Below are 8,222 nucleotides of genomic sequence, written 5' to 3'. Positions count from 1 at the left end.
AGGGCGAAACAAACAGGAACGTGGTGGACAAAAACCAACTGTAAAATCTGTCTTTGTTATTATGCTCAGGGTCTGTTAGTTTACATTTTGACTGCACAATTGTGAGCTTTTTGTTATGCACAAAAACAGCATTGTTTTCTTTTATTTATGGAGCATTATTATTTAATAAATGCTGCTAATTTATTTTTCAGTAATTTCTTCATGTACATCTATGCTGTATGTTAATAAAAGTGGCTGTGTGACATCTGGGACACAGCTTTGACTAAGAACTCTCTTTTTGTTCTTACCTTACGGCTTGAAAAAATATCGAGATATATATCGTATATCGCCATCCAGCTAAAAAAATATCGAGATATGAATTTTGGGTCACATCGCCCAGCCCTAGGAGGGAGGCACGGCTGGGAGAATTTGAACATAACGAGACAAGGGGAGTGAAACTAGAAAAACTGACGAGAGACACAGACCTACAAAATAAAACAGGAACTCACACATGCAAAGACACAGACTTAGAAACGTGGACTTGACACAGGAATACACAGGCAGAAAAGACTAAACACTAAACTGAGGAAGAACAGAACCAAAACCCAAAGAAATAGAAAACCAGAACCAAAATACATCACAATAATAGAAAACACAAAACGCTGGGTCAAAAGACCCAGGATCATAACATCTGTCCTCCTTTAATGGGTGGACCGTATGTGGGATGACTGCTGTGGGCAATTGTCATGGCATAAAAATCACAGGCTATTACCAGACCTCTCATTATTTTCTAGCTTCCCCCGATCCCCATTCTGGTTGTTTCCTGCTTCTACCTTTGTGATCAGTCTAGAACCTCTGTCTAAGGGGCTTTTGATCTTCTTAACAGTTAAAGACACTAATCTTCCGGGACAGGCGATTCTCTGCGCTCTTCTCCTCTTCTTGCTTCAACCTCAGGGGTGGACTACCCTGAGGTCTTTTTCCACAGACCCGGGGATTGACTCGCTACAATTCTTTTAAACGGGGACTTACAATCTGATCGCGTCCCCCACAGGTAACTTTCTCCAAAGCCCATTGTAATTTTGAGAAGCTCACCTTATATTTGCTCTCAAGAAAATGTTTTACAGCGCTGTTAATTCCAATCTTGCAGGCCTGCGTGAAAAAGAGAGAGCGAGAGAGAGAGAAAGATAGCTGATTATTAAATCACCAACACACAAAACATCACCACCGGAGGGATGATACCTGACAGGTTCTTCTAAGTGCACTGTTATATATAAAATATTAGGCCTATTTCAGAACACCTCCAAACATGAACCTCTTAAAAAGGGAAAACAAACCAGAAAAACTTTTGCTCCCAATAAAACAATATGATGTAGGCATTAGAACTTCCAGTACCATGAGACGCAGTGCTGTCGTCACTGCTTCTAGTGTTAATTAATTGCTGATGCTTATCTGTTCTGAACTCAGACTTACGTGTCACTACCTATGTTCATCTTCCCCATATCATATTTACTGGTTGACCACAAGTGCTCTGGGGTCTACTGGCATAGTTCCACTTGCTAAATACACAGAAAAATATTGTCAGCAGCTGCACAATTCACACAACACCAATGTTCAACATTAACCACTTCCTAAACACTTCATGGCAATGTTTCATCACTAGATTGTGAATTTCTTCTCCAGGTCTGCACTGCTGCACCCATTTTAGTCACAGACCCAGTCACTTTATTCAATTATATTGTAACATGCTGTCATGTATTTTACAAAGCAAGTTTAGTTTCATATAGTCAGAGGTGTATATCTGGGTGCACACTTCACCCATGCATCAGAATCAGGAAACTCAGTTTTCTTTAGTCTCCACTCTAACAGACTCTGCTACATCCTGTTCACTTGTGAGATCAAACCATCTGTTCCTAATCTAACAACAATCACTTAATTTTCATATCAGTTCATAACCCACTAAGTTGACAGGACAACAGAAATGCATATTTGAAATATTATCACAAAAAAGAATTTCCTTCATACAGTAAATGACTTGTGTTGCTCAATCAGTAAAAGACATCTCACAATTTACTATTTTAAACTACATTTAAACTACATTTATTGTTTGATCACTGGTTGGTCTTACCAACCAGCGGCAAAAGAAGATCACTGGTTGGTAAGACCAACCAGTGATCTTCTTTTGCCGCTTAACTCCCAGCATGGCAAATGTGAAACTCAGACAGTCCTCTCAAGTCCATTCACACTCAATAATGTCACTGGTGAACTTTCCCACTTGTGATTAAGGCTATGTTCACACTGCAGGTGAAAGCGCATCAAATCCGACTTTTTTGACCCTGTGTGACCCATATCCGATCATGTTATGACAGTGTGAACAGCACAGATCTGATATTTTCAAATCCGATCTGGGTCACTTTCATATGTGGTACTGAATCCGATACATATCTGATGTTTTAGAAAGCGACTGCTGTTTGAATGGTCAAGTCGCATTAAATTCGTCTTTTACATCACTGACACAAGACAGATGCCGATTTGCAACTATCCTTTGAAGCACTACTCCTGTCTAAAACAGCAATAAGGATAAGTATTAGGCCATATATAAATAACAAAATAACAAAACAACTTAAAGCAAAAATGGGAAACGTAAAGTCCCAAACAAGTCTTCATATTAAGGGCCATCATTCAAACAATACTGTTTGCTCTGGGTCTAAACGAAGCGCGTTATGTGAGACGTCTTCTTTTGCGCATGCGGGCCGCTTTGAGGGTTCACAATAGAGCGCGTTTGCTGTCACATTTTATTTGTAGTGTGAATAAGCAGACAAAAACATCGGATTTGATCAAAAAATTGGAATTGAGCATTAAGACCTGCAGTGTGAACTATTAAATCCTGTTTCTTTGTATTCTTCAACGGCCAAGAAAGACACGGCTCAAAGTGGTCTAACTCAAAAGATGATCTTTAATTTTACATTTTCTGGAAAATGGAGACTTAGCACACCCAGCAACGCCAGCTCAAGTCTCAAGCAGAAAACAGGAAGCCTGATTATTTATATTCTTCCTCTAGACATCACACACACTTTAAGTTTCGATCAAACACTCTACTTAGTTTCACTTTCTGCCTGCAGCTCCTATTTTCTGCAAAAGCATGCAGTTTCCTGTCAGCCTGCAACCAAGTTTTATACTGAAGTCTGGGCCTCTCATAAAACAATCTAATCAGCAAATAAGCATTAAGAATATATATTTATTTCTTGACAGAACGTGGACTAAGAGCCCATGCTACCATCCACGATGGTATTTGTACATGCTGCTGGACCCTTCAGAGTTTTAGGTCAGTGGTGCTCTCTGTTCAACAGAGAGCACCACTGACCTAAAACTCTGAAGGGTCCGCTGTTGCTCTTCAGGGAGAGATTGACCATCCTTGAAGCTTCTTTCCAGGATAAAATGTATATGTAGGTAAAGCTGTGGAATTTCAGCCAAAACATGGCCTGGGTATGGTTTCAATTATGTTAATCTATCATTTTGCTCCAGCCACTGTGCTCGTGAAGTAAGTTGATCCAGGTCTGTGGTTACCTGTACTAACACACTAAGACATTTATTTAATATCATTTTCATCACTTCTATCCACATTTTAAAACGTCTCACTCTCATCATTTGTTCCACTCACATCACCCAATTTTCTTCAGAGTGCATGCAGATACTCTTACTTCCTGTTACACACACACACACACACACACACACACACACACACACAGCGGATCTTACACACACACACACACTCTCCACGTCACTCTATTTCCTCAGTTTCTACACCCTTTCATTCCTCAAAGTCTCTCAGTCACCCCTGACAGCTGGTTGTATCACTTCCTCTATTCAGCACTCGCTGCAATCACACACCTCACTTCCTTTCTCTGCCTTGGTATTTTCTACTTTACTAACTTGACAGAACTCAACACCATCTACAGGGAGTGCAGAATTATTAGGCAAATGAGTATTTTGTCCACATCATCCTCTTCATGCATGTTGTCTTACTCCAAGCTGTATAGGCTCGAAAGCCTACTACCAATTAAGCATATTAGGTGATGTGCATCTCTGTAATGAGAAGGGGTGTGGTCTAATGACATCAACACCCTATATCAGGTGTGCATAATTATTAGGCAACGTCCTTTCCTTTGGCAAAATGGGTCAAAAGAAGGACTTGACAGGCTCAGAAAAGTCAAAAATAGTGAGATATCTTGCAGAGGGATGCAGCAGTCTCAAAATTGCAAAGCTTCTGAAGCGTGATCATCGAACAATCAAGCGTTTCATTCAAAATAGTCAACAGGGTCGCAAGAAGCGTGTGGAAAAACCAAGGCGCAAAATAACTGCCCATGAACTGAGAAAAGTCAAGCGTGCAGCTGCCAAGATGCCACTTGCCACCAGTTTGGCCATATTTCAGAGCTGCAACATCACTGGAGTGCCCAAAAGCACAAGGTGTGCAATACTCAGAGACATGGCCAAGGTAAGAAAGGCTGAAAGACGACCACCACTGAACAAGACACACAAGCTGAAACGTCAAGACTGGGCCAAGAAATATCTCAAGACTGGTTTTTCTAAGGTTTTATGGACTGATGAAATGAGAGTGAGTCTTGATGGGCCAGATGGATGGGCCCGTGGCTGGATTGGTAAAGGGCAGAGAGCTCCAGTCCGACTCAGACGCCAGCAAGGTGGAGGTGGAGTACTGGTTTGGGCTGGTATCATCAAAGATGAGCTTGTGGGGCCTTTTCGGGTTGAGGATGGAGTCAAGCTCAACTCCCAGTCCTACTGCCAGTTTCTGGAAGACACCTTCTTCAAGCAGTGGTACAGGAAGAAGTCTGCATCCTTCAAGAAAAACATGATTTTCATGCAGGACAATGCTCCATCACACGCGTCCAAGTACTCCACAGCGTGGCTGGCAAGAAAGGGTATAAAAGAAGAAAAACTAATGACATGGCCTCCTTGTTCACCTGATCTGAACCCCATTGAGAACCTGTGGTCCATCATCAAATGTGAGATTTACAAGGAGGGAAAACAGTACACCTCTCTGAACAGTGTCTGGGAGGCTGTGGTTGCTGCTGCACGCAATGTTGATGGTGAACAGATCAAAACACTGACAGAATCCATGGATGGCAGGCTTTTGAGTGTCCTTGCAAAGAAAGGTGGCTATATTGGTCGCTGATTTGTTTTTGTTTTGTTTTTGAATGTCAGAAATGTATATTTGTGAATGTGGAGATGTTATATTGGTGTCACTGGTAAAAATAAATAATTGAAATGGGTATATATTTGTTTTTTGTTAAGTTGCCTAATAATTATGCACAGTAATAGTCACCTGCACACACAGATATCCCCCTAAAATAGCTAAAACTAAAAACAAACTTCCAAAAACATTCAGCTTTGATATTAATGAGTTTTTTGGGTTCATTGAGAACATGGTTGTTGTTCAATAATAAAATTATTCCTCAAAAATACAACTTGCCTAATAATTCTGCACTCCCGGTATTTTCTCCGCAATAGTACAATTAACACAATTACTACCTCAACACCTACATACAAACATTATTTCTTAGACACACCTATTTTCTGCCGTGTTCCCTACACAATTTCGACGTCTTAAGAGGCGTTCAACGCCCGAGGTCCAACCTCTGCCACTCAATTAAGCCAGTGCTCGTCCCGGACGATGGCCCAGATTTCTACAATTCCTTTCTTTAATTTTAGTAGCGTCCAAAGCAAGAGGCCCGGCCTCTGTCATCCAAACAACGCAAAACTTCGTCCCAGACAAAGAAGTGGCCGCAGACCACTAGCGATTAACGGGGTCCTAAGTCCCGAGGTCTGCCAACCTGGATCTCCGGTCCAACCGGTCCGACTGTGCGTCCACAGGCAGTGGGGATACCAATCCCTGAACTTCGCATTCTCAGGAGTCCAACTCCCGTCCTATTCTAAACTCTATATTCTTTGTTCATTACTCTATATTATTACTTTTACTTTTAGTAATCAATCAAAGGAACCTTTACACAAAATTGTTACCATGAACATTCACCGGAGATCTCACCAGTGGAATTGTAATTTAGTTTAGCTTTTCAAATCAGCAAAATTCGGATATTAATCAACAGGCGGTGCTTACCTTTATACTTTTGTGGGCCCACTCCAATCGATCGATCGGCCGAATCCTGTCCGTCCGATAACTGAACTCTGTTCTCTTTCGTTCAACACTCAGACTCACAACATCCAGGTCACGGCTCCAAAAAACTGTACCAATTCTTTGATGTTGGGCTGTGAACAAACAATCAAGAGTCGATCACGTTCAAACAATAACAATCTTTTATTATGCACATATGTGCATAATAAAAGATTTCAAAATGATATAGGTTAAAATAAAAGAAAAAAATCTTTCATAGAGCCATAGTAGTAGCTGCATTAAAGATCTTTCTGTACATAGTATACATTGTACCCTAGGCAAATTTGCCTCCATTTATATTATTTTTTAATTAATATTTTGTACATTTGTACATTATAAGGACTCTCCTTGTCACGGTCTGGGTGGCAGACCGTGGGGGATGTTGGAGAAAGGACCCAAACGCCGGACTTAGTGGAATGAGCAGTGGGTTTATTTACAGTGAGGTAAATGTACACCACACATTAAATCTCCAAAAGTGCTCCCTCGACTCCCGTGACGAATCTTCTCCTAAGTGCTGGTATTTCATGCTCTCTGCCCCTGTGCCTTCGCACACCCCGTGTGTCTTGCAGTCCTGTGTTCCGCTGTCCTCCTGAGGAAAAACAACAGACACAGCCGTTATGGCACCAACTCCAGCAGGCATACACTGAACAGCACTTTAAACACTGACATGGAGTCTAACTCAACGATCCTGCGCCGGAGGAAGCTCCATCGCTCTGTTAAGTAGCTCCCCCGACGAGCCCGATCAGAAGCAGGTGTGTGAGAACCTAGGCGTGACCGGCAGCCGGCAGGGCCACGCCCATCAGGCCTGCAGGTGGCTGTCCTTCATCCTTCAGTCACACCCGCAGACACCCACACGTACACACACCAGCATGGAACACAAGAGCACAGTGCAGCAAACATACATCCAATACACTAATAACAATAAATAACAATAAGTCCACACTGTTCACGAACCCCGAGTCCCCGGAACCAGGTCCGTGACATCCTATTTTTAGGAGTGTTTTTATGTGTCTGTATTATATTATAAATACACATTAAAAGTGAATCTCTGTCCAAAAAATGCACTCAGTTTTAATCACTATGAGCATCATTCATTATTCTCCCCAGTAATTAAGGTTAGGATATGTTTTTTTTTTTATTCCAATCCATTCTTCTTTAGCAGCATTTAAATAACCTTTATCAGATTTGATGGTTTTGTTACAGACTTTTCAAAAAAGTGTTTTGCTTTTCTTTCACAAATGTGGGGATTAAATTGTGTTAAAATGTACAAAACAGTGATGTCATGTTTTGTGACGAGGACCCAGGCACAGAGAGACTTGATGAATTTAAGAATCTTATGATTTAATAAAGAAATTTGCAGACTTGCACAGAGATGGTAAAATTATGATGACTGATAACAGAGACGAAGACAACAGACGATGAGGACAGGGAGGAACAGGGGTTTAAATGCACCAAGGAGACAGTCAGAGAACTCGGGACAACTGGAGACATTTAAGGATGCAGGGACTGACAGAGACGGGGAAGACGTCTCATCGTGACGAGTAAAGTTTATCTTGCCTGGCTGGGCAGTTCTCTTAACTGTTTTTTTGGTTTCTTTTTTTGGGGGGGGTGGGGGGGGGAGTTACGTTAACCGGTTTGTTTACATATTCCACTCTCCTTGTTCCACATGTTGCATTTGCAGATTCTCATTTTCACCAAACGATCGTCTCTTTCCGCCTGGTCTTGTGTCTCTGTGCTTCTGTAACATAAAGAACGAGCTGACATTTTTTTCACGACACCAGCGATCAGCTGAATAGGCCCTCAGGTTACCTGCATGCATCCTCCTCCTCACCTGTCAGCAGTTGTTTAACACCTGCTGCTAATTCAAGAAACACACCCACGTTACCTGGTGATAGCCACAGTTTAACTGGGTGCTCCATATAACGCAATGTCGAGCACCGGCTGTCCAATGTCCCTGGATTTATTTGCTCTCTCTCCTCCTTAAACAGGTTTTTAATGTTAGTTATAATTCAGAATTGGCGACTGGAACAGGTATGACACATACAAACATCAGGAAGTA

At 41.6% G+C, this 8,222-nt stretch overlaps 1 long non-coding RNA gene across 2 annotated transcripts in view; it reads right to left on the bottom strand.

Moving 5' to 3' along the window:
* Window positions 1-297: 297 nt before the first annotated feature.
* The window catches only part of LOC102299278, a 9,011-nt gene continuing 1,086 nt past the window's right edge, over window positions 298-8,222 (bottom strand). Inside the window, exons 2-4 of one of the 2 annotated variants that reach the window (XR_006053737.1) lie at window positions 6,831-6,990; window positions 6,110-6,752; window positions 298-1,128 (exon numbers count right to left, since the gene is read on the bottom strand). This is a non-coding gene — a long non-coding RNA (uncharacterized LOC102299278). Of the gene's footprint in view, window positions 1,129-6,109; window positions 6,753-6,830; window positions 7,113-8,222 lie in introns of those variants that run through there. The other variant, XR_317966.2, reaches the window with a different exon arrangement.

Source organism: Haplochromis burtoni, unplaced genomic scaffold (assembly GCF_018398535.1).
Source record: "Haplochromis burtoni strain Fernald_Lab_line unplaced genomic scaffold, NCSU_Asbu1 Contig_1804, whole genome shotgun sequence".
NCBI classification, from domain to species: Eukaryota; Metazoa; Chordata; class Actinopteri; order Cichliformes; family Cichlidae; genus Haplochromis; species Haplochromis burtoni.
Note: the sequence above shows the minus strand (reverse complement) of the source record. Positions and strands in the feature narration are given on the sequence as shown.